Genomic DNA, 27,257 nt, shown 5'->3' with positions numbered 1-27,257 from the left:
CAAATGATGTCATGTATCCTCTTTGTGACCATAACTGTCCAAAATCATGGACAACACCAAAGCCATGCTGCCTATCTATAAATATAGTCACTCTCATTTGGACTGTTAAATTGCATGCTCTGGTAATGGCAATCAATTCTGCCACTTGGGCTGAGTTTATATTCTGAAACCAGGAAGCTTAAACAATTGCTTGAATAGTGCAGACAGCATAGGCTCAGGAAACCATCACTAGTTCTCAAACATGAGCCATCCACAAATAACACATAGTTGGATCTTATTAAAGACTCATCTTTTATGCCAGGTCTTGGTGCATAATTCCATGACATCTAGACAGTCATGTTCAAACTTGTCAGGGTGTTCAGGGTGGGGCATCTGTGTACTGGGATTCAAAATCCGACATCTGTTTAAATGTATATTGTCCGAGGCCAGACTTTGTTGCTTCTATCTGGCTAACCTTGAATTGGCCCTGTACTGGGTTTTAGGTTTTGTAAACAAGACCTTTAATGAGTGGGGCACCATCAAAATTAAAGAATGACCTATTGACATCTCTCCAGACTGAGGCCCACAGCAGCTACCGATTCCAGACAACCAGGCAACTGTGCAGCTATGGGATCAAGGGTAATAAAAAAGTAGGCCACTGACCTTTGCGCTTCACAACGCATCTGTGTAAGTACTGAGAGAGCACAGCCCTCCTCTTACTGCAAAACAAGGTACATCTCTTGGTATAATCTGGCATTCCGAGTGCCATGGCACAACAGAGACTTTCTCTCAGCTCTAGGAAACCTTTCATGCATTCATTGTCTAATGGAAGTGGATCAGGCACATCTCTGTGCATCAGCCTTAGCAAAGACTTTGCCACCAGGGAAAAGTTGAGTATCCACTGTCTGCAGTAGCCAACCATTCCCACAAACATTCTGACATCTTCCTGCGTTTTAGAAGGACCCATTTTAAAACTTGCATCCACTCTCTCTTGTGACACTTTTCTCGTTCCTTTTTCATTGATATGTCTTCTTTTTGTCAGTATTGTAATTTGCTCGGGAAACTTTGTCCGTTTTTAGCAAGAAGATTCAAGAGAGCAACTGTATCCTACTTATAGGCTTCTGTTGTATCTGATGCCACAAGTAAGTTGTCAATGTATTGGACAAGGACGGAAGCTCAAGGCTTGTGTAATGTCTCCAGATTCTTCTTAAGTATCTGATTAAAAAATGATGGACTCTCAGAATGCTTGACAGAAAATATAGGTCTAAGGGGAGTGTTTTCTGGTTCATTATAGTCTGTCTAGTTCCCCTCTTCCTCCCAGACCTCATTCGCCCTTTAGTGAGGGTCCCCTGCTCTTTGATTGAATGCTTGACAAAAGCCCACGATAGTGAACCATTTTGCTGTGCACAGAATCTTATATAATTTGGTGGCTGGATTTGGTATCACAGGACAATTTGGGATTACAATTGTTTTAATTTTTCTCAAATCCTGCGCTATTCTAAACTTACCATTAGGTTTCTGAAATCCCATAATCAGTAAGTTGCATGGACTCATGATTATTTCTCTCAAAATCCCTTTTTGTAACACGTTTTAATGTGTTATTCTTGCTACTTCCTCTGACCTTGGTGTCATATGATAGGGTGGTGTTCTTGGAAAAATGGCATTGGGTTTGACTGTGAATCGGACTGGTTCTACACCTTTTATTAGTCCGATGTCTTTTTCTGTAAGATCACATACTTATGGATTCACAGTCTCTCTTGGATCTGGGTGCAGTTCTTCAATGGCCGGAATAAGTTCTACAGCATTCTGTCATATCAGTTTAAACTCCACATTCTCATATAGTATTGTAAATTCAACTCCCTCTGGGTTACAGTGAATTGTGCAATTTAACTTGCACACTAAATCACACCCTAATGAATATACAGGATTCGAATCACACACGTGAAACTGGTGATTTTCTTCAAATGAACTCATTTTTATAGGCACTTCACTTGGAAAAGGATTTGTAACTTGCTTGTTTGTGACTCCTACAACTTGGATCTTCTTCCCCAGGAGAGGTAGGTCTTGGAATTCCGCTGTTCTAACAGTGGAACAGGTAGCACTGGTCTCGATGAGAAACAACACTTGGTGGTCATTTACCTCACCTTCTACAAATGGTCCACTCTGGTCTACCTCTAAGACTGCACCAAGCACACAATATGTCTTCCCCTCAGGCACCGTCATTGTTCCAAACTCACCTAAAAATCCTCATTCTCAATCAAAGGAAACTGCTGCTATGCATTCTGATTTGGTGCCTGAAATGCGTTTCTCTTTACTCTGGACATCTGATCATAATTCAGGTTTGTGTTACATATGTTCTGTTGAGCTTGTGGTACAGGCATTCGTGGGATCGGTGCCAGCATGGGTGCTTTCATTTGCTGGACAGGAGTCTTTTGCATTTCAGCTGGATTTGCTTCCTGTATTTGAATAACAACATTCATTCAATCTGGATTAAGCCTACACTTGCGTTTCAAATGCCTGATTTTCTTACAAAGGTGAAATACAGTCATTTTCTTTAATGCTGCAATATCTGCACCTGTACTTGCATCAATTGGAACTCCTTGACCTCTTCCCTGAACACCAACCATACCTCCTGGTACACCTTGGCGACCAACAACCTGCATCTCATTCTGGAAACCAACATTCTGCAATGCACCACTGTTTCCTGCAAAATAATGATTTTGAAAACCTTTCTGTGCAAACTAAATTTGTATTAAGATGAACTACTCTCTTTAATTTTTATGTTCTTCTTCTCTTGTTTATCACTACAATACTTTGCATACTTCAGGGTCTCATCTATGCAGACTTATCTCAGGCCTCCACCCAATTACAAACTGCAAAATAAAGAATCCCAGAGGTTCAAGATAAGTCTGACGTGTATGCTGCTGAAATGCCTTTACCAATCTTTCATAATAATCATGCACTGATTCTTTCACTTCCTGCTGAATTCCAAGGCACTCTGCCCATAAAAAAAGTAATCATCTCATTATATTTATCCATCACAATAGGTGATGGTGCATTCGTGCGAGATTCTCTCGACAGCTCTGCATCTGGCCAATGCACAGAAATTTTGCATTCTGCACACAAATCATTTGGGACAAAAATGTCAAAGAAAGAGTTCAAACCAATCCACAGCACCTTTGAAATCTTGACAAACCATTCAACATGTGTACCATAGCATTGGCCTTTCTCTAACTGTTCATAAATTATGCAAGGTCTCCTCTGCTCCAAGGCGCTCTTCCACCCGGTATTTCTCTTAATGGGTAAGCCAAAGCTCCCTCCTTACCCAGAGGAGACTTTCACTTAGCCTCAGATGATTCTGCATGACTATTTTTCTTTTCATCTTTCTTTGTCCATTTTTTAAATAATTTTTTCAAATTTACTGAACTCTTCACTGAGTCAACAATGTGCAAACGCATTCCTGAAGAACGCTTTATCTTACTTGATTTATCATCCAAATGTATCCTAAAACCTTTCTGCGATGGGACGCTTTTACTTCATAGTTATTTGCCAATTCAGTTTCTCATGCACTGTTGCTACTCTCCTAGTGATTTCTTTACACAAATCTATCAATTCTTTTTCTTCACATTGATTTATGTGATCAAGTTCCAAATTTTGTCTAATTATTTCCTCTAATTCTAATTTTAATTTCTAGATGTTCAATGTTCTCTCCCTTTCCACATTCTGACTAACTTCTGAACCTCCCGCACATTCTGTGTTGGTACTAGCTCTGGCAACTTCCTCAAACCATGGGTGAAAAATACCATCTATAAACACAAAGAGTCCGCGGGTCTTCTGAGAAAAGAATATGCAAAAACTGGCTCATATAAAGCAACAGGACAACAAACTGAAGAGGGAATCCTCTTAAAGAGGACGGAATCCCATCACCCACCGAGGTGGCATGCTTCATCATGTGGGATCTCCTCATAACCGCAACCTAGTGCGGTTAAGGAACTACAACTCCTTGCACGTGTCAGAAGAAGGAGCTCACGGATGTTTGAAGATGTATCAAAGAGGAACTAGATCTCCTAAAGATCGATGAAGCTACCTAAAGTGTGTGTGGATGAAATATAGTGCAGTGTGAAGTGAATGTCTGATAAAATTGGCTACCTAGAGACAAAAGATTTATTGAGGATCTCTAGGTGTCAAGGTATAAAAAGCAGTATAAGCGCGGTCTGAACAAATTAACGATCGCGCTGGTGAAGAGTGAGGTCTACATGTTTCAGCCATATAAGATCAAAACTATGATCAAGGCTTTCTTCAGAACCAAGGTATATTACTACTGCAACTAAAACGACAGTGAGTGTGAATTATCACATGAAAAAATGTTATAAGAACGATACAACCATATGTATACCTGTGTACTTATGGAAAACACTACAGGGATACTGGAAAGTCACCTGTTGAGAAAAAGAGGGCTCACATTCACAACATGTAACGTGGCTTATCAGTCAGTAATAGCAGTAAATAAATAGTATAAGCAAGGCCTATGATAGACCTTTTAACCCGTATGAAATCCGGGATACCACCCACTGCTTCTGTTAACAACTCAGGGCGTGAGGCAACGCTCTGTGAAAAAAGAAAGAAGGAGAACTACTACTCTGCTAGAATATAGTTCTCAGCAAAAATACCCTCAAAAGGTACCTCTACTCAAGATAAAAACAAAGGACTGGAAGGTAGTTTACAAATGGACTAACCATTATCAAAATGGTGCTATGCATCGTTTATTTGGCCAACTGCAAAATTAGTGAGCAGTAGAAATGCAAATGGAAAGAATAATCAATACTGTTAGAATACTGCCCGATATAAGAATATCATCTAAAATGGGTCACCTCTGATGGCACTGGTAGTCATTACATGCTTATAAACGCTGTTGTGCTCATTATCACAGTCGATGGGTAACATGTGAGTCATTACGTGTTCAAAACGCTGTTATACTCATACCCACTAACAATGTGGACGATGACAAAGGCCAAAAAACAAAGAGAAAACAGCAGCAAGACTGTTTAGACCCAAACACAGCGTGCTAGCAGAGTCTTAAAGCACCCAACCACGGGAGACTCAGCATAGGAAACATCAGAAAACTCTACACAAGTCTATCCCCATCAAGCCGCCTACCTGTACGTCATTACCCCAGGAGGTCTTCCTGGTTGTTCAAAGCGGTAATGGGACAGGCAGGCGAACGGCATTTATGCTCATAGCAAAACTAACCTCAGCTGTGAAACGCTCCTGACGCCGAACGTGTCGGCGCGTAGAATGACGTTGTCCTATGGAAAGACGGCTGCCTCGTAAGAGCGTGGGTGTCACAGCGTTAAAATGCAAATACTTCTGGAAAATGTAGTCCAGGTACTGGGCATATCGAAATATTGTAAAAAGCATCAACATTGCACCAAGAGTTGTCAGTAATCCAATCCCCTGGATTATGCCAAAATATTAAGAAACAGATAGGATACAAATCGGCCGCATGACAGGCAAAAAGCAAAGGTGTAATGCAAAAATGCATACTAAAATACCACAAGCGACATGGTATTACCGCTTGTGTATATCTCCATGTAATATGTGGCAGTGTGAATACATCCACTCCCGGAGAGCTCCGCATAGAGTCAACTGCGACCTCTGTTATTGACCTGTGATTCAAACAATGGGGTGGAAATGCAATGCGTGCTCAACACTGCTGCACAAGCACCCATGACTGGCAGTCTATATTGCCTGATATATTGTAGCATTGATTAAGTGTTTAGGAAGTCAGTAGTGTGCCAATAGGAACATGGTCAATGGACTACGAATCCAAGCATATAACACAAAATGGTGGATACTTATGAGATGAATAATCTGATGATACTTAATAATACTCATCTGAACCATGTCACATAACGTGGTAACTATATACATGAATATACATGATAATGTAACAATGGAATGGTGTTATAATAAGGACTCGTAATTGTGCCAAGTTGTGTTCATTATTATTTCACAAGAGTCCAGGGGATGGCATCGTTAAGCCCATCCACGTCACTATGTAACCTGAACACCCAACGTTGTTCTTTTTTTAAAATAAAGTTGGACACATCTGTGATGTGCGAAGGAATGTAGGGTTGCTCCAAGATCGTCCACAACACTTGTTCAGGTCTGTGATTACACTCTAGAAAGTGATTTGTCAAGTAGGTAGATTGTTTCCTGCACCGAATGGTGCTATTGTGTTCCATAATTCTCAGTTTAATCTTTCTAGTAGTCATGCCCACATATTTCTTCTGGCAAGGACAAGTGATTAAGTAAATAACTCTTTCACTATTACAATTTGTGTGTCTAGTTTGTCTCCAAGCTTTCACAGTACCAATTTCGATTTCAGTTGTATGTTTAGTTTGAGGACACACTGGACAACTGCCGCAAGGAAAATGTCCCTGTACGGGCAGCGTATTCCAAAGTGTGTTGGATAGAGGAATCACTTTCTTCCTAGGTCGCGTGTGGACCAATGCGTCACGCAAATTGGTCTCTCTGTTAAAAGAGAACAGAGGAGGAGGTAGTTTAGCTTGTCCAACATTTAAAATGCGCCAATGTTTCCGTAAAAGCTTTTGAATCTGATTAGATAGGGTGCTAAAGGTGTTAACAAAAGGCAACCTATCTAGTAAAGCTTTTGGTGGAGTAGGTTCCAGCAGAGCTTCGTGGTTATTGTTTGCGGCTCGTTTGTAAGATGGTCGTATGAGTTTAGGGGGATAGCGTCTGGCTCGGAGATTATGAGACAGTGCATCCACATGTTTGCTGAAATGTTCATGGGTGGAACAATTTCTTCTCAACCTAAGGAACTGTCGAAAGGGCAAGCCTGCCCGCAGGGCCTTAGGATGGAAGCTATCATATGAAAGAAGGGAATTTCTAGACATGGGTCTGATGTAAAGTTCGCTTGCAAGGCCCCTGTCTGATGGAAAAATCAAAAGGTTTAGGAACGGTAGACTCATTTTGCTGAATTCAATCGTGAAATTCAGAAAATTATTCTGGATGTTCAGCCACACATGAAAGGCATTGAGTGTAGTAATGTCTCCTCTCCAGATGACAAAAATGTCATCAATGTAACGTTTCCATTCAATGATATGATCACGGAATGGATTCGCTACATTGAGTACACAGTTCTGTTCAAACAGATGTACATAGAGATTCTATATTTGGGATAAACTTTATCAGGGCATTTGGCATGCACATTCATACTGGATGTGCTGTAATCACCCAAGTAACGGCCACTGGTGCAGTTACCATTGATTCAGCAACACCTGAAGGCATTACCGTCGGAACAGTCCCTACTTGAGCTGGTACGTTATTTGTTATGACAAGTTGTGCAACAGGCTGTCTCATAACAAGCTGTGTCATTACAGGTTGTGCTACAATAGGCTGGGTCATTGGTAATGGTCTATCAATTTGAAATGGATTTGTATCGACAGGGGCTGTAGCCACTGTCACATCACTAGTTGTTGATCTTACAGTATCAGTTACTGGACCCATGTAAGTTTGTGGACGTGTAGGCAATAAATCATTCACAATGTCATCTCCTGAATGAGCTTCGGAATTTGTTTCCACTTAAATCGCTTTTTCCCCTTTAGCGATTAGCCTTTTTTAGATTTTTCTGTTCTTCCAGATTTTTCACTTGTAGTAGCTGGTTATAATCTAGTTTCTTCCACTACAGCTTTCCTCCATCTTTGCTGTCTTTCGTCCCATACAGCATCTACAAAATTGACTCTATATCACAAAGTTTATCTCTTAATTTATCAATAATTCTCAAATTAAAGGTACCCCATCTAGGAAAACTCAATGGACCCTCTTTTTCAATGATCTTGCATCATTGGCGAAGCCACATGCACATGTATAACCTTTGCACAATCATCATGTGGTAATCAGGTGTACCCTCAGGAGGTGCCTCAACACCTTCCTAAACAGCAATAGTCACAACAGCTCTTAATATACCTTTAATTGAAGAATGTTATGATTTCAAACTTAATTCAACAATGGAAACTAAATATAAACCTTCAATGTCTGATTCTGTTCTGTATTTGTCAGGTTCAGCAAGCCCTTGCTTCCAATCTTAGTCTGACTCTCTAAACCAACCTACCAATAACTACGCATCTCTCAACACAACATAACCAATCTCAGCATGGTGTTTCACAGTGTCTGGCCAACGCCAGCGCAGCACGTCACAACTTGCTCCGTGCAGCGCTTCACCCTCCTTTACAATTTCTTTGTATATACACAAACACACAAAGCTTCAATGCTATCATTCTGTGCAACATAAAATATGGGTCTTTGTCTGCTTCTCTAAAGAATTCAATAGAACAATTCAACAACTGGACGTTTTTGGTTTTTACACCCTCTGACTTTTCTCAAACAAAAAGTTTGACGCACCCCAGTGAAATATCAGCCTGCGGGAAATCGCCTAATCAATGCAGTGTACCCTTTGTGCATCAGGTTCCACTAAATCTGATCAATGTTAGTACAATAGCTATGGTCCCTATCTCAATTTTGCAGTCAATGACGTCTCACGACTTGTACTTCAATTCATTAGCAGACAAGAATACCAAAATCATCTCTCTGTTTATTTCTCCATCCCAGAATCTTAGACTACTTCTTAGCCCGATAATCTCTTTATCCTTTTTGACAAAAGCCCATAAATATCACCAGATCACAAGCGCTTTAATTTCATTCAACACATTAATGCTTTTCGAATTACAAATCATGATTACCAACACAAATTGCGACGCATGACCCTATTAATGCTCACACCTTCAATTCAGCACTTGCGTCCACCTTATTAATAAATATTTGGTTTATGATTCAGAATTTGCATCTCAGAGTACCTGGAAATAAAGTCCCTGCTCTTACTCAGCCCTAAGACTACGGATCTTTGCCATAGGTATAACAATTAGGGCCAGATATACGACCATTTTGCATGCATAAAATCAGTCACAAATTGATTTGGGCATGCAAAAAAGGCCGTACGCAATGTAAGATATGCCTTCGCAAACCCCAAAATTGAGCTGCGACTGACTAGCGAGTCGCAGAAAAAGCGACCACTTTTTGCTTATACCAAAATAATATGTAAGGACTAGTCACAAATTGCGACTAAGCGCAAAACGAGCCACTTGTGCATGCAATTTACCACTAACCAGAAACAGGTGGTAACCAGTCCTAGACTATAAAAACTGGCCCAGAATGCACCAGAACCTTTCCAAAATGGCTTCCCTGTATGTGATAGCTAGGAGGATGTGGATACTTGCTGCCCTGCAGAGGAGGCGGATACAGGAGAGGATTTTCAGAGTCAGGCTGACATTGTTTGAGAAGTCTGAGGAAGAGATATATGAACAGTACAGGCTGAGTAGCACTGTCAACCTAGACCCCATAGACACCCAGAGGCCACATTTGGAAAGCAGAACCCAGCACAGTAATGCAATCCCAACACATGTGCAGGTGTTGTGCTCCCTCCACCTATTGGCCACTGGTAGCTATCAAGATGTAATTGCAGTGGCTGAAGGTGTTTCACAGAGTGCGCTTTCACGTGTCTTCCACAATTTCCTAGATGCCCTGCTACACCACATCTGTTGGAAGGCGTTCCCCGGGGGGGCTGCGGAATGCGTTCCCGACCACCCGGAGGCCCACCTTACCCAGAGTTAAGCCGAGCAAGAGCGGGGAGGCCCTTCCTGGAAGGGTCTCGTACCTAGGATCGCACACGCTGCGCTTACTCTCTTCTTCGGATAGAGGGACACCACACAGTAATTCGTTGTAAGATAATATGCTTTTATCGGTAGTTGTCAGGGATCTTTATGATCCGGCAGGCAGGTGCAGAATTAATGCCACAAGCGGCAGCGATCTCGTGAAGAGGGGAAAAGGGGTAGCGGGACAGTCTTTGAATCAGTGTCTCTGCGAGGTATCCGGCGCCCAGCTCTCAATCCTCGAGCTGAGGGGATGTTGCTTCTCTCGGCAATCTCTGCCGATTCTCTTGGAGGAGCGGGCCGCGAGTCACTCAGCAGGCACCGGAGGGTCGTAGTTCAGGGAGCCGCGATGGCGTGAGCAGGGCTCAGATGGTTCAGAGTTCGGGGAGCCGCGACGGCGTCAGCAGGGCTCAGATGGTTCAGAGTTCGGGGAGCCGCGACAGCGTCAGCAGGGCTCAGATAGTTCAGAGTTCGGGGAGCCGCGACAGCGTCAGCAGGGCTCAGATGGTTCAGAGTTCAGGTAGCGTTCTTCTGTTCGGGCAGCGATCGAGCCGCGACCAAGTCAGCAGGCTCTCGTCAGTCCAGGTCTTCTCTGCCCCCGTCCCGTCAGCACCCCTTGTTATACTCCCCCTCCTCTTTGAAGTCCGGAGTCCTCGCGGAGAGGGGTCTGGTGCCTGGGGGGGCGGTGTGATGGGGTTTCCTGTCGCTCGGCCCTTTGATCTGTTCAGGTGGGTCCGGGAGGGACTCCAGACGCCCAGCAGGCGAGGCGCCCGCTCACCGGGGGCCTGGTGGTCGATCGAAACCTCCCTCGGGGAAGAGACCAGAGGTGTGACAGGGTCGGCGCCTCTCGGTCTGGCTTGGGGGGTTCCTCTCTCCCTCGGCCGGGCATGCGGGTTGGGGATCTGGTCGGCCCTCGGGACCCGGAAGGCCGTGTCCACGAGGTTCGGCGTGGTTGTAGTGTAACTTGCTGGTCGGGAGGGCCCACGCCACGAGGCGGTCTCACACGTGCCCCCCCCAGCTGAAAGGCGGGGAGAACTACCCATCCACTTGGAGGTTCTCCTCGCTGAAGCGGAAGAATCGGGACAGGCCGTCCGCGTTGGCGTGGTCCGTCCCGGAGCGATGTTCCACAGTGAAATCCATCCCTTGGAGGGAGATGGACCAGCGTAGCAGCTTGGGGTTTTCCCCTCGCATCTGCAGCAACCACCGCAGGGGTCGATGATCTGTTTGTACTCAGAAGTGTGTTCCGAACAGGTAGGGCCGTAGCTTTTTGAGGGCCCAGACTACTGCGAAGGTCTCTCTTTCAATTGTGCTCCACCGCTGTTCCCGGGGCAGCAACCTTCGGCTGATGAAGGCTATGGGCCGATCTATGCCTTTGTCATCGAACTGGGAGAGGACTGCCCCGATGCCGTGTTCCGAGGCGTCCGTCTGGACCACAAACTCCTGGGCGTAGTCGGGTGCTTTGAGCACTGGAGCCGCGCACATGGCGGCCTTTAGGGTGTCGAACGCCTTCTGGCAGGAGGGAGTCCAGTGTACTTTCTTGGGGTGTTTTTTGGAGGTTAGTTCTGTGAGGGGGCCTGCGATGCTGCCATAGTTCTTAATAAACCTTCGGTAGTAGCCGGTGAGGCCCAGGAAGGCCCGGACTTCCGTTTGGGTTGTGGGGGGTTCCCAGGACAAGATGGCATCGATCTTCGGCTGGAGGGGGGCGACCTGCCCACTTCCCACCTGGTGCCCCAGATAGGTTACGGAGCCGTGCCCAATCTGACATTTGCTGGCTTTGATGGTGAGGCCGGCCCGGCGCAGAGCCAGCAGGACTTGACGGAGGTGCTGGAGGTGCTCGGTCCATTGGGAGCTGAAGACCGCTATGTCGTCGAGGTATGCTGCGCTGAACCCCTCCAGTCCGGACAGGACCCTGTTCACCAGCCGCTGGAAGGTGGCCGGGGCATTCTTCATTCCAAACGGCATCACCCTAAAGCGGTAGTGTCCATCCGGGGTGGAGAAGGCGGAGCGCTCCTTGGCTCCCTCGGTGAGGGCAATCTGCCAGTATCCACTAGTCAGGTCGAAGGTGCTGAGGTAGCGAGCGGGCCGAAGGCGGTCAATGAGCTCGTCGGCACGGGGGATAGGGTGAGCGTCCGCTCGGGTGACCGCATTGAGTCCTCGGTAGTCCACGCAAAACCTCAGCTCGGGGGCAACACCCGGGGTAGTCGCTTTCGGGACCAGGACTACCGGGCTGGCCAAGGGGCTGTCTGAGGGTTCAATCACCCCGAGGTCTAGCATCTTCGCCACCTCGGTCTGGATGCAGGTTCGGACCCGATCAGGGACCCGGTAGGCCCGATGTCTCACTGGTGGGCTGTCGCCGGTGTTCACGTCGTGGACACACCAGCTGGTGACCCCAGGGGTCAAGGAGAAGAGGTCCGCGAACTGCCCTAGTAGCTGGCGGCAGTCGTCGGACTGTTGGGCTGTGAGGGCGGTTGACAGTCTCACTCCCTCCACGGACCCATCGGTCTCTTTCGCCCCCAGGGGGTCTGGAAGGGGCTCGGTGTCTTCTTCGGCCCCATCATCGGTGGCCAGGAGTAAACTCAATTCGGTCCGTACAAAGTGAGGTTTGAGGCGGTTCACGTGGAGAACCCGGAGGGGGTTCCGCGGGGACTGCACATCGACGAGATAGGTGACCTGGCTCTTCCGCTCGACCACCTTGAAGGGCCCAGTCCATTTATCTTGGAGAGCGCAGGGTCTCACCGGGGCCATGACCCAGACTTGTTGGCACGGCTGAAACTCGACCAGCGTAGCATTCTGGTCATACCAGCGCTTCATTTCTTCCTGACTAGCCTCGAGGTTCGCTTCTGCGAGTTCTCTGAATTTTCAGGTCTGGTTGCGGAGCGCCAAGATGTATCGGAACACATCCGGAGGGGTCCCCCGGGGGGTTATTTCCCACCCCTCCATGACCAGGCTCAGGGGTCCTCGGACGGGGTGTCCATATAGTAGTTCGAATGGGCTGAATCCCAGGGATTTTTGGGGAACCTCCCGGTAGGCGAACAGGAGACATGGGAGGAGGACGTCCCACTTCCGGCGTAGGGGTTCCTCGAGGCCCATGATCATTCCTTTCAGTGTTTTGTTAAAGCGCTCGACTAGGCCGTTTCCTTGGGGGTGGTACGGAGTGGTGAATTTGTAAGATACTCCGCACTGCTGCCAGAGGGACTTCATATATCGGGAGATAAAGTTTGTGCCCCGGTCACTCACGACTTCGCGGGGGAACCCCATGCGGGAGAAGATCCCCATCAAGGCCCGGCCTACCACGGGGGCCGTCACGGTGCGGAGAGGGATGGCTTCGGGGTAACGGGTGGCATGATCCACCAGGACGAGGATGAACCGGTGGCCCTGGGCGGTCTTGGGGTCCAGCGGTCCCACAATGTCGATTCCTACCCGCTCAAAAGGGGTACTGACGACGGGGAAGGGCTGTAGCGGAACCTTGCGCTTGCCCCCACTCTTTCCGCTGGCCTGGCACGTGGGGCAGGACTTGCAGTGGGCCTCCACATTTGCTCGCATCTTGGGCCAATAGAAGTGGGTGACGAGTCGTTGGTAGGTCTTATCTTGGCCTAAGTGTCCGGCCAGGGGTACATCATGGGCCAGGCCCAGGAGGAGACTTCGGAAGCGTTGGGGTACCACTAGTACCCGGGCCGATCCCAACTCGGCCGACTTCTGTTCGCTGTACAGGAGGCCGTTCTCCCAGTATACCCAGTGGGTGCCAGTCCGGTCGCCTGCTGCTTGGGCCTCGGCCTGTTGTCGGGGTCCAATGAGGGACGGGCAGGTGGATTGTTCTTGGCAGAACTCTTCACGGGAGGGGCCCCATTCGCAGGGCCACTGGGCCAGTTCTGGCAAGTCCTCGAGTTTGGTCAGGGTTTCGGGGTCGGAAGGCACTGACCCTTCGTCGGGAGTGGTCGGTTCGTCCAGAAGGGGGTCGTTGGCCTCTGGTGGTGTATTCTGGATCTCGGGGATGGTGGCGGTGTCTAGCGGCATGGCCTCTCCCCCCTCGGATGAAGGTGCCCTGAGAGTCATTGAGCGCGTGGTGGCGCATACCCACTCGGGTAGGCCCATCATCTCGAGGTGGGCTCTTCGTTCCACTTGTCCCCACGGGGAGTTCTCAAGGTCGTTGCCCAGGAGGCAGTCCACGGGCTGGGAGGTTCGGACCGCCACCTTTAACTTGCCGGTGACTCCCACCCATTCGAAGGGGACTAGGGCCATCCGGCAGAGGCTCTCGGAATTGTCTGATGATATGACGGGGCAAAAGGCGCCAGGCAGGATCTGATCTTCGGAGATCAGGTGACAATGAACCGCCGTGACACTCGCCCCCGTGTCCCGGAGGCCCTCGATGCGGTGACCGTTGACCGTTACCTGCTGTTGGTACTTCTTCGTGTTGGCGGGCAGGGACGTTCCGGGGACCATCTCCCGGTCCCCTAGGGAGACCAAGGCCATGGCGGCTGGTTCCCATTCTTCGGAGTCTTCCATCTCTTCCCCCAGGGCTACGGAGGCCATCTGACGAGCCGGCGGGGTTGTTGTGGTGGTCCGCTGGTACAGGGGACATTGAGGGTCGCTGGCATAGTGTCCGGTCTGTTGGCAGCGAAAACAGGTGATCCTCACTCGGGGCCCCGGCCTCCCTGGTGGCCCGGTGCTGGCCGGAGGTGGAGCTGGAAAGGGTGGAGATTGTCCTCTGGGAGGGCTGAGCGGGGATCCCCCCGGGAGCTCCCTTTGCCGGCCTTGATTCCCTCCGCCCCTCTGGCGGGGGGGTCCCTGACTGTGGCGACCGTAGTCTCCCACGGGGCCCCGGGAGGCCCGGGTGTTCACCCACCGGTCAGCCTCGACGGCCATTTTTCGAGGGTCTGTGAGTTTGCTGTCCAGGAGGTGCTGGCGCAGCTCTACGAAGCAATTAGCGGCCAAGTGTTCTCATGCGATTAGGTCGAACAGCTCCTCAAAGGTGGAGACCTTGCTGCCCTTGATCCATCCGTCCAAGGCCCGGCTGTAAAAGTTCACGTACTCCACCCAGGTGGTACCGGGTATCTTTTTGCAGTCTCTAAACCGTTGCCGGTACATTTCAGGGGTGAGCCCATATCTGGCTACTAGGGCCTCTTTCATGTGACTGTAGGAGTTCATCACCGTGGAGGGCAGGTCCAGCAGGGTATCCCTCCCCTCGCTCAGGAACCGGCCCCACAGCCCGGCCCCCCAGTCTTTCTGCGGGACTCGGTGGGAGGTCATGGCGACTTCGTAGGCCTTGAACCATTGCTGAATATCGTCGTTCTTATAGTATTCTTTCACCACATCTTTGGGGATGTGGACCTTTGGTTCCACGGTGGAGGAGATGGGTTGGGTTTCCGAGGGTCGGGCCTCCGCCTTCTTAGCCTTGAGCTCGAGTTCTTTTAGGCTACGTTCGTGCTCTAGTTGGAGTTTTTTCTCTTCGTGTTCTCTCTGTCGTTTCTTTTCCTCTAGTTCTCCTTGTAGGCGTAACTGTTCCACCGCCAGTTTTTTTTCTGCCAGTTTTAGCTCTCCTTCGATTTTTAATTTTGCTAGTACTAGTTCGTGGTTGCGACCTCTTTCTCGGTCCGCTAGTTCCTCTGGGGATAGGCCCCCCTCGGGGGCACCGTTCCTCCCCGGGGCGCTTCGTGGTTCGTTGGGAGGCTCTCCTTCTGTTTGTGTCCGGGGAGTTTCCGCCTCGACCCAGGTTTTTAATGCCCCCTGGAAGTCCTCTTTCGTGCTTAGTCCGGTGGTAGCGATTCCAAAGTCTTTGCAAAATTGTTTCAGTTCTCAGTGCGTATAAGATTCTAACTGGTCCTTTTGGAATGCCGTGCTCGGGTTGGTGCCTGCGGCACCTAGGGAAGTTTCTCCTTCCATTCTTCTTGGTAGTGCGTAAGCCGTCTACTGCACGATCTCTAGGTGTTGGCTCGGATCCTGTCGCCTGCCACCAAATGTTGGAAGGCGTTCCCCGGGGGGGCTGCGGAATGCGTTCCCGACCACCCGGAGTCCCACCTTACCCAGAGTTAAGCCGAGCAAGAGCGGGGAGGCCCTTCCTGGAAGGGTCTCGTACCTAGGATCGCACACGCTGCGCTTACTCTCTTCTTCGGATAGAGGGACACCACACAGTAATTCGTTGTAAGATAATATGCTTTTATCGGTAGTTGTCAGGGATCTTTATGATCCGGCAGGCAGGTGCAGAATTAATGCCACAAGCGGCAGCGATCTCATGAAGAGGGGAAAAGGGGTAGCGGGACAGTCTTTGAATCAGTGTCTCTGCGAGGTATCCGGCGCCCAGCTCTCAATCCTCGAGCTGAGGGGATGTTGCTTCTCTCGGCAATCTCTGCCGATTCTCTTGGAGGAGCAGGCCGCGATTCACTCAGCAGGCACCGGAGGGTCGTAGTTCAGAGAGCCGCGACGGCATCAGCAGGGCTCAGATGGTTCAGAGTTCGGGGAGCCGCGACGGCGTCAGCAGGGCTCAGATGGTTCAGAGTTCGGGGAGCCGCGACAGCGTCAGCAGGGCTCAGAAAGTTCAGAGTTCGGGGAGCCGCGACAGCGTCAGCAGGGCTCAGATGGTTCAGAGTTCGGGTAGCGTTCTTCTGTTCGGGGAGCGATCGAGCCGCGACCAAGTCAGCAGGCTCTCGTCAGTCCAGGTCTTCTCTGCCCCGTCCCGTCAGCACCCCTTGTGATACTCCCCCTCCTCTTTGAAGTCCGGAGTCCTCGCGGAGAGGGGTCTGGTGCCTGGGGGGGCGGTGTGATGGGGTTTCCTGTCGCTCGGCCCTTTGATCTGTTCAGGTGGGTCCGGGAGGGACTCCAGACGCCCAGCAGGCGAGGCGCCCGCTCACCGGGGGCCTGGTGGTCGATCGAAACCTCCCTCGGGGAAGAGACCAGAGGTGTGACAGGGTCGGCGCCTCTCGGTCTGGCTTGGGGGGTTCCTCTCTCCCTCGGCCGGGCATGCGGGTTGGGGATCTGGTCGGCCCTCGGGATGTTGGCCCACGGGAGCCGGAAGGCCGTGTCCACGAGGTTCGGCGTGGTTGTAGTGTAACTTGCTGGTCGGGAGGGCCCACGCCACGAGGCCGGTCTCACAACATCCATCAAAACATCTATCTGCCAAGGAACGATGAGGAACTTGAAAATGCCAAAATGCAATTTTATAGAATAGCAATGTTCACACAGGTCATAGGGTGCATATATGGGACCTATGTGCCCATATGTCCACCATCACCCATAGAATACATATTCTGTAATAGGAAAAGCACACATTCACTCAACATCCAAGTTGTCTGTGATGCAAAACACATTATCACAGATATTGTAGCCAAATTTCCAGGAAGCACATGACTCGTACATCTTCAGACACAGTGGCATATACCATAAATTAGAAACAGGTGACTTGATGAAGGATACGTACTAGGTAATGAATCCCCGAGCCCACAGTAAGATGTATCTGCACATAAATGTCTCTCTGCATGTAGTCTCAACTTCTCACTTCTCCTCGCAGGTGACTGTGCGTATGCCCTGTGTACCTGGATCCTCACAACGTAACTGTCTTCCTCCAACACACATGAAAGGCGATACAACAGGGCACATGGACGCACCAGGTCAGTCATCGAGCGCACATTTGGCATACTAAAATCAAGATTCAGGTGCCTACACAAGAGTGGCAGGGCCTTGCAGTATATGCCTGAGACAGTCTGCAAAATTGTGACAAGCTGTGCCATACTCCACAACATTGCATGAAGGTGTGGTTTGCCCCTGGAGTTGTCAGATACAGACTCGGGGGATGAAGAGCCTGGAACACCAGCCCACCAGCCAAGCAAAGGAATCTCAGCAGCAGAGGGGAGAAGGCGCAGGGACCACATAGCCAGACATTACTTTTCAAGGTACGTCATTAGCATTCACATATATGCACAATTAACTACACAAGAAAAATTCAATCTGTGTATTGCAATTTCCCTTTATTTGACGGGCAAATTGATTCAGAGTATGGAACAACTTGTCCATCTCACACAACTTTAACAACGCAAATTATAAATGTGAAGTGGTTACTTCACAACACAAAAAAGGGAACTGAACGTAACAGAAACAAAAATTATTTTTTTCCCCTTTGTCCAGCAGGTGTGGATCTGGCACCAGGGGGCATAGAATGCAGACTGCTGCTTCCCCACTGGGTTGGTGCATCTGCAGTGGAAACACTGCTGCCGCTGGCCACTTAACTGTCAGCAGTGTCTGTGCATCCTCCGGTAGAAAGCATGTTTGTTTGGATAGCCTCAACAGCAGCAGTGATTTGTTGCAGGTCCCTTCCTACATCGCCACTGTAGTGGCCCATTTCGACCTGCAGGGCCAGGGTGCGCTTACTGTGCTGAATTGTGGCCGTTGCCAGACAACCAATTGTGCTTGTCATGGAGTGCATTTCGTGTGACCTGCTACGCTCCATCCTCCTGTTCTGTACTCTGTCCTCTTTCAGATCTGTGCACAGCTGCACAATAGCTCCAGTCATCGCATCAAATTTGCCCTCCATACGTGCCTGATTGTCAGCCAATTGTTGGGTTTATGTTAGCATTTCCCCTGCTCAACTTCATATTGATCATCCTGATCTGTTTCTGTTGCGGGTGCTGAACCTTTAACATGGAATCCTCAAGGCCAGCAAAAGGAGACTGATTGACTGCTCTGGTGTGGGTGGGAGCGTGCTTACAAAATTTGAAACAGTCTTCATGATCGCTGGTTTGGATGGTGTACCCTGTCCCTTGTGCCCAGAGTGCGACGTGATGTTGCTTGCTGCTGTGGGGCTGTTGTGTCAAGCGCTGGAGCACTCCCCAATGACACTGAGCAACCTGGATCATCCAGCCCTTCATCGATCTGGCCCTACTCAAAATCTGTGTCATATTCCCCTTGTCTCTCCTCCCAAAGGTGTATCTATGTTGCAAAAGGAAAAATAAAGGACATGTTTTGAGTCACTATCTCTGTGGTGGTACTGTATTCACAACTCATGTCAGTCTTCAAAAGCAACGTTTGTGTCAAATACTAAATTTCCCATGATGCATCAACATTACATTTTTTATTGTGTAGCCAGAGCATGTACATGCACTTGGGCCGGGGGGCCGGGGGGGGGTGAGTGACATAATATGGCATTTATTTCTCCCTTACCTGGGGGTGGTGGAGGTTGAGATGTGTCCAGGCTTCCAATACCCACCAGTGCCTCGGGCTCAAGTGTGGCTTCCACCATTGCCTCTGCTGCGGAGGCTTCCAGGAGGCTAGATGGGCCACCTCCTGCTTGTTGTGCATCATGCAGCCATGCATCCACCCTCTCCTTTGCCCTGGAACGGAGGTCATACCACCACTTCTTGATGTCGTCGATTGACCGGTCAGCCACACCAAGGGCATATTTTTCTTTTGTCGGATTCAGGCACAGTATGAGAACTCCAACCAAAAAGCTGCTCATGGTTGTTGCAGCACTCTTCGATGATGATGTCAATTTCTTTTTCTGAAAACTTCATTTTGCGCAGCCTCTTTTTCCCTTCTTTCTCACTTGTCTAGCTGGCCACCTTGCTGTGCTGTTCTCTCTTGGGCTATCAGTGTGGTACTGAGCTGCTGCACCTTGCCATGTGCTTGTAATTTTGTTTTGGATTCAACAGGAACACCACTTCCTGGTTTGGGGTCCTTCTGCTTTCAGCTGCATACACTAATTGTGCATGCAAAATGCATGCTTTCGATCGCGTATGCAATCTGCAAGCGTTTAGCATGTCGTCATTTGCATCATCACAATTTTGCATTGCGAGTCATTTGCGAGTTGCTATTTGTGGAACGGTTGTGTTGGTACATTGAATTTAGCGACTCACAATTTGCGAGTCGCAATTTTGTGCAAATTGCGAGTCACTAAATCTTGTGGTTGTGCACCTGGCCGTTAGTCAGAAGTTGCAAATCAACATTGAAATTACAGATCACAGTTAAACATAAATAATTGAGAGTCAATGATGGCATTTTGGCATAAGTTTAAACGGTTTTATTAATCTTTTTAGTAAATATTTATTTTTAGTTATCAATAAGTAATCAATTCATCAGTAATACAGTACAGAACAACTGCAAAAGTGCTTTCCATGTAAGTAGATTCTCTATTCTAAATGTTTAGATGAGAAAAAGTATCTAGGGCCAGATGTACGACCATTCCAAATTGCGAGTCGCAATTTGCGCTCAATTGCAAGTCGCAAATTGCAAGTCGCAATTTGGAATGTACAACAGTGTGTTTAACACTGTTTGTGATTCCCAATGGGGTCGTAAATTGCGAGGCTCATGAATATTAATTGAATTGAATAAAACGATTTTGTTTCATTTTTTAAGGGCAGGCAGTGGTCCCATGGACCACTGCCTGCCCTTAAAAAATGATAAGCATGCATTTGCAAAGGGGAATAGGTCCCCAGGGAACGCCCCTTTCTAATAGCGAGTCGCAAAACAGTACTTTACGAGTCACAATTTATTTGCGAGTCGCAAAATAATGTTTGCACATGGGCCCATGCAATTTAGCGTGCGCAAACGGGTCTAAGAACCCATTTGCACACGCTAAAATGAGTCGCACATCTGGCCTCTAAAACCTATAAAGAGTTTGAAATCGAGAGGAGAAAGCATAAAGCTTTAAGCAATTCAATAAGTACTTCCCATGAAGAGAAGTTCACAAAAATCAGTGGAGTCTCAGAAAAATAGCATAGATTCTGCTCAAAGCATAAAGCTTCAGAGAGTAGAGGGTCTGGGTCTTAGAAGCTTAGAGCATCTAGAATGTGTGTGAAGAGGATGTCTGTCTCTAGACTAGGGGCACGCACTAGAATAACATTTTGATATCTACAACTAAAACAAATGTTGCAACAACCCAATTCTTCACCCAATCAGGACATGATGTCTTCATGGGAATGGATATCTTCGACTGTCTATGCTGTCTTGAAACAAATACTTACAAATATTAAGTGTTACATGTACATTACTAACAACATTGTACAAATCGTGGTTTGGTACCCACTCACCTCTCTTCTAAAAGACAAAACAGTTCACGGTTAGTATTGTCATTACACAAATGAAATCATCTCTTTGTCACATATTCTGCCTTACAAATCTTATTCATAATGAAACATTTAATAAAGATTTTAACTACATTACTATTGAAGTTTATGAGTAGGGCTCCCGGTTGTATGGTATTTATGTTTTTTGATATTTCCGTCAGTTTTTATCCATATTTATTTTTTGCTAACTTTATCAGTGTTTATCCATATTTATTTTGGGTTTTGTAAGAAAGATGAAGCTGAAACTGGTATATTTCCACATTTTTTGAATTACATAGTTTCAAAATATATTATCATTAAACTCTTCACTTATTCACATTACCAAGAATGTTTACCTAATGTCAGTAAAAAAATGAAATATAGACCTACATCCTAAAGCATTTCTAACTTGATGTGAAGCTATGGAAAACTAGTGCTCCCATTTGCCTTTTAAAATGTTGCTTCTGGACCTGCTAGAATGTCCCTTCCTAGATTGGAGATCGGGCTGTCTTTCTCACTCTTTCGCTGCGATGGGTGGTGATTGGGAGGAGCCTAGGGGGCTCAAGATACTGTTGAGTGGAGGAGGTGCGACACATTCCCCTTTTTGTATTATGACGAATCCTGTTAAATTCCTCTCTCTCAATGTGAAAGGGCTGAACTCTCCTAATAAGAGTCGCCTGGTATGGCAATATTTGCTTCAGCAGGATTCTGACGTGATTTTCCTTCAGGAGACCCACTTGCTTTCCACTGACACCAGTCTTATGTCCCACCCATGATACCCCATTCAATATTGGGCCTGCTCTCCTTCCAAAACTGGCAGGTGGAAATTTTTTTCAAGCCAGGCTTGCAAGCCGTGACCCCCAAGTGTGCGGCAGACGATGAGGGGAGGTTTCTCAAGGTCAACATGGTTTGGGGTCAGGGATCTTTAACTTTTGTTAATATATATGCACCTAACCAGAATCAAGATGCATTCCTTCGCCTGCGCCTTGGGGTCCTCCTGCAATCACTTTCTACTCATATTGTCCTTGGGGGTGACTTTAATATGGTTTGGAACCCTGAGTGGGACCGCACTGCGCAAGTGCATCATAATGCCTGCGCAATGTCATCGGTTTAGTTGACGCCTGGAGACACTTACACCCAGACTCTCAGGATTACTCCTTCTTTTCTCACATGCACCACTCGAATTCTCGTATAGATTATTTCTTTCTTTCGCTCCCCTTGGTTCACATGCTGTGTAGCGCAGGGATCTCCGATATATCTATATTGGACCATGTACATGTCCTGCTCGCACTCCAACCCCCTGATACAAGTAGAGAACCCCTGCCTCAGTGGAGACTGCCCCCCCAGGCCCTTCGAGACCCTGTGGATATGGCAGACATTCGTAAGGAGATTGAGGCCTTCTTTCTCGACAATTCCCTTTCTGATACCTATGAAGACGTCCGCTGGGACGCGTTCAAAGCCACTATTCGGGGGGTCATCACATCAATATCAATCGCCCGGTCTAGGGAGGCACGCCTGGTTGAGTCTACCCTTTCTAGAGATATTAAAGCCTTAGAACGTAGTGACCACATGCTTCCGTCCTTCCGCAACAAGCGGCTCCTTGCTGAACTCCGTGGCCAACTGCGCTTACAGCGTACCAACAAGGCAGAGCGGCTTTTAGTCACTTTCAAACAGAAATTCTATACGGGAGGGGATAAAGTTGGGGAGTGTCTAGCACAACGACTTCGGGCTCAGACTACCCAAGCTCACATTGCTAAGCTTAAGCGGCAGGATGGTTCCTGGGCAACAAAAGCCTTGAATTGGAGACCTTTTACGGGGATCTATACGCACGTGCTCCTTGTTCACCCGATACTGTCATTGCTTTACTCGACTCCTGCCCTTGGGACCCTATAGATCCCTATTTCACGAAATTGCTTGATGATCCTATTACTCATGACAAAATAGACAAAGCGATGAAACAGTTTCCGATAGGCAAAACGCCGGGACCTGACGGCCTGCAGGTTATTTTCTATCAGGTCTTCTACCCGCAACTTCGGGACCATATGCTTCATCCCTTTAATAGCTTCACTGATAGCTCGGGTCTCTCCCCCACAATGAATGAGGCAGAAATAGTGCTTATCCCTAAGCCAGGAAAGGATCTGACCCTGCCCGCTTCCTTTCGCCCTATTGCCCTGTTAAGCACTGACGCCAAGATATGTACAAAAATCCTGGTGAATCGCTTGGAACCTCATTTTCCGGGTCTCGTTAATCCCGATCAAGTGGGGTTTATTCGTCACCGTCAGGGTGCGGACAATATCCACTGGATAGCCCAAGCGCGATTCAGAAATATCCCTGCCTGTCTGGTGTCCCTCAATGCAGAAAAGGCATTTGATCGCGTGGACTGGGACTTTCTTAGGGCGGTCCTCCAGAAAGTTGGTCTGGGACCTGGGATAATCTCTAAACTGATGGCTCCACATGCGAAGCCCACCACTCGCATTCATTTTAATGGCCATCTTACGGCCCCTATTCCTGTACACCACGGCACTAGACAGGTGTGCCCGCTCTCCCCCTTACTATTTGCTCTTGTGGTGGAGCCCCTGGCTATTGCTATACGTCGCAATCAGGATATACGAGGTATTCCCATGGGTGGTTATGAGCATAAAACATCTCTCTTTGCTGATGATCTCCTCTTATCCCTGTCCCCCCCACCGACCTCCCTTCCTGCAGTGGCGACACTCCTGGGGTCTTTCGAAGCCGCCTCTGGCTATCGGATCAATCTTGCTAAATCCCACGCCCTCAATCTTACACTTTCGGCCACGGAAGTCCAGGAATTGCGGGACTCGATTCCGGCGCAGTGGACCGATGTGTTGATTTGGTACCTGGGCCTGGATCTGACTCCTACACATTCGTCTTGGACTTCGTCTAGTTGTCCCAGGTATAGGAAATCCATACGAGAGGAAATGCGTAGATGGAAAGACCTCCCCCTGGCATGGTTAGGACGAATCAACACCATTAAAATGTCTCTTCTTCCTAAAATTCTCTATCCTATTCAAACCCTTTCCACCTCCATACCACAAGCGGAAATGTTGGCCCTGCAACGGGACTTTACCAAATCAATATGGGGCAAATCTCGTGCCCGCTTCTCCGATAAGATCTTTATGCTTCCCAGAAACTGGGGTGGTCTTGCCTGTCCCAATCTGTTGGAATACTATTGGGCCAGAATGGATAGTTTGTGAAAGTGAGAAGCATTGGTTCCACTTGGACCGGGCGGTATCCTGTAGACCCTTGTGGGATCTAGCTTGGCTCCCGCGTGGAGCTGGCCCCCACAGCGCTTACATAGCTACCCCTACGAGAACGGTCTTGGAGATCTGGGATAGACTGGCAGTACCCCGGGGCCTCACGACGTTTCCCTCCCCCAACACACCTTTAACGCGTAACCCTATGTTTCACCCTGCCTTACAGCCTTAAGCTTTTGATGCATGGACAGTAGAGGGATGGTGAGTTATCCAGGACTTTTTTCAGGACACCGCCCTCTGTACGTTTGAACAATGCAGACACACCTTTCACCTCTCGGAAGTCGCGCCTAGGCAATATTACCAGTTGCGGCATTGGCTTAGCTCCCCGGCATATGTCCAGGAGGCTACTCAACAACTCACCGCCTTTGAATCTTTGGTTCGTAGGTTTCTGGGGTCAAAGGGTCTGATTTCTAAAACTTATTCTGTTTTACAACACTCTCAACAACCCAAGCCCCATGGCTATCAGACGTGTTGGCCTCAGACCTGGATGAGGACATCCCCTCTGAGGGGTGCACCACAGCACAAATCAGCATACAAACTTATGACACGATGGTACTATAACCCCACTCGCCTCCATCAGATGTCCCCGAACTCCCATTCGCTTTGCTGGAGGTGGCAGAGCGATAGAGGGGACTTTCTGCACATTTGGTGGTCTTGCCCTGGACTCACGCTATTTTGGAAGGAGGTCCTCAGTCACATTAAAGAAGTGGTGGGTTTCCCGGTTCCTTCTACCCCGTTATTGGTGATTTTGGGCATTAAACCCGGCACGTTGAAAGCCATGACTAACGCGGAATGGTCTCTGATCCTCCATCTACTGGGAGCAGCTAGACAGTCCATTGCCTAACGTTGGAAAAGGCCCCACCCTCACCACATTGCCACTTGGTTTCTTACAGCCCGTATTAACCACATGAAGACACGATTCAAGTACATTTGGCAGCCACTTATACACTACCTCACCAAGACTGAGCACTCCCGACTGGTACCCCACAAACTGCGCGCCCTACAGCTGTTCGAAAATCCCTTAGAGCCTTTCTCTCGGTGTCGGAAACCAGGATACCAGGAACGACCCACTTGAAATAGCAGGCAGGTCTTTTTGCCCCCGAAACCCCTTACGGACCCTAATTTGGGCCCGATCTCCCCACAGCGCATCTGGCATCTACTCCCTCCCCCCTCCCCCCCGGGAGGGAAGTTCACTCTGATTGTTTTCTTTTTTATGTGTTTTCGTCTCTTAAGATTCCTTTTTCTTTCTTTCCTTTGTTGTGTGTTCTTGTTCATTTTAAAAATGGATTTTCACAGTGCAAGGTATTTCCTCTCCATAATGTGAAGGTCTCATCGTTGATAAGGCTAAGCCTAACATGTCTCTACTGTATGCCCAGCTGTAGCAATGTGGCACTCCTCCATAGGATGATCAGATTCTGGACTGGCTTTTGTACCCTAGTTCCTCCCATATATTTCTCCTTGGAGCTGGGACCACTGCTACACTGTTTGAGACCTGGGAGGGTACCACGCTTTATATTGCCCCGTCTACTATATTTTGTAGGGGCGGGTTTGCTATTTTTTTACACAGTACGACCTCTGTATCTGGTTGGTTGATTTTTTATTGATGTTTCAATGTATAGCTTGGTCACTGCTGTTATCTCACCGCTTTTCTTATTGAGACATGTGCCTTCTATTTACTTGGCCTCTGTTTTTCTTCTCGCTTTGTTTTCAATAAACAGACGTTACAAAGAAAATGTTGCTTCTTGTTTTAGGCATACATGTTATTTCTACACATCAATTGCACAAATTTTCATTAATTAAAAATGCCCTACCACATCCAAACCCACAGAATTAACATCATAGACAACACCTAACTCAACCTCTCCCTCTCTCACGACAATCCCAACACCCAGACCACCATTGCCACCTTCATGTCTGAAGTTGCCAACTGGATCAAGATCAATTGTCTTAATTTCACCTCCAACAAGACAGAGGTGGTACTCTTCAAAAAGGACACACCTCTTTGGTATCCAGCCTGGTAGCTAGCCAAAAACAGACAAGCACCCAACTCTGCCAATCAAGCCAGGAACCTTGGCATAGTATTGGACAAACAATTCTTGATGACCAGCCAAGTCAACGTAGTGGCCGATTTCCTTCAAACTCCTTAAAAAGATCTTCAAGTGGCTCCCTCACAACACCCGGAGAACAGTCACACAGGCCCTGATAAACAGCAAACTGGACTATGGCAACACTCTCTATGCTGGCATCATTGCTATCCTCACCAAAGGTCTCCAGGTCATCCAAAATGCAGCAGACAGACTCAAGCTCCAACTCACCCCCCAAACACACAGCACCAACCATCTGAAAAACCTACACTGGCTTCAAGTACACAAACGCACTCTTGCCATACTAATTCAGACATGCGAGGCACTACAGAATGTCAGACCCACTTACCTGAACAGTCGCTTCAGCTTCCACACTCTAACCAGAAACCTACACTTGGCCAGCCTCCTGCTTGCTCACATCCCCACATCTGCAGAGCTAGAGCTGACCCTCAAGCTTTCTTGTACCTAGCTCCAAAAGCCTCGAATGATTGCCCCTTGCATATCAGAGCCACTAGCTCTGTCCTTGAGTTTTGCAACAAACTACAATGCATGTACTGCAATAGTCATGTACACAAACACGCAAAACATACACTTGGATTGGGTAATGTGACAAAACAGGGCAAGCCAGCCTACCTATCTCAGTAACCATTCACCTGAAACTACATAGTCTCCACTAATAGTTCCACCCATTGGTATTAAAATTTCTCAAACTGCACGCATTGTATTCTGGAGGGTACACAACTGATTACAATAACCAGCAATAACCACTAGGTTAACCACTAACCTTGGGTTCATAAGTAACGTGCTACTCACCATAAAGCGCTTCTCTGTCTCATCAGGGGTAGTAAGTGCTTTATAAATCCTATTACAGTTACAATTACAATTAGCATTTACAATAACTCAGCTGCTTCACTTGTTTAGTCTGGTGCTTCCGAGATACAGGTCTACTCTTCTCAATGGCTCAACTCTCCCTATCCTTTCACTTTTCAATTGAGCATGTAGAGAGTTGGTGTCATTAACCATGTGTGGGGGGGGGATGTCACTGACTTATGACAATCAGGTTATGATCACAGTAAGCCTCTTCAGTGTAGTATACACAAAGGAGACCAGAGGAAATTTGAAGTCCAGCAGAGGCCGATTTCCCATTCATATAACTGAAAAACA

The 27,257-nt window shown here is 47.9% G+C and overlaps 1 protein-coding gene across 6 annotated transcripts in view; it reads left to right on the top strand.

The window, feature by feature from the left end:
• LOC146862832 (uncharacterized) overlaps window positions 1–27,257 on the top strand; it is a 154,569-nt gene that overhangs the window by 80,863 nt on the left and 46,449 nt on the right. Inside the window, exons 3-4 of one of the 6 annotated variants that reach the window (XR_014978186.1) lie at window positions 17,209–17,590; window positions 17,826–18,602. The exons of 4 other annotated variants lie outside the window; for them this stretch is intronic. The gene's annotated coding sequence lies outside the window, so the exon portion shown is untranslated. Of the gene's footprint in view, window positions 1–17,208; window positions 17,591–17,825; window positions 18,603–27,257 lie in introns of those variants that run through there. One more of the 6 variants, XR_014978184.1, reaches the window with a different exon arrangement.

The sequence above is a fragment of the Triturus cristatus genome, chromosome 2_2 (assembly GCF_964204655.1).
Source record: "Triturus cristatus chromosome 2_2, aTriCri1.1, whole genome shotgun sequence".
NCBI lineage: Eukaryota > Metazoa > Chordata > Amphibia > Caudata > Salamandridae > Triturus > Triturus cristatus.
This window is presented reverse-complemented; position numbering and strand designations above follow the sequence as displayed.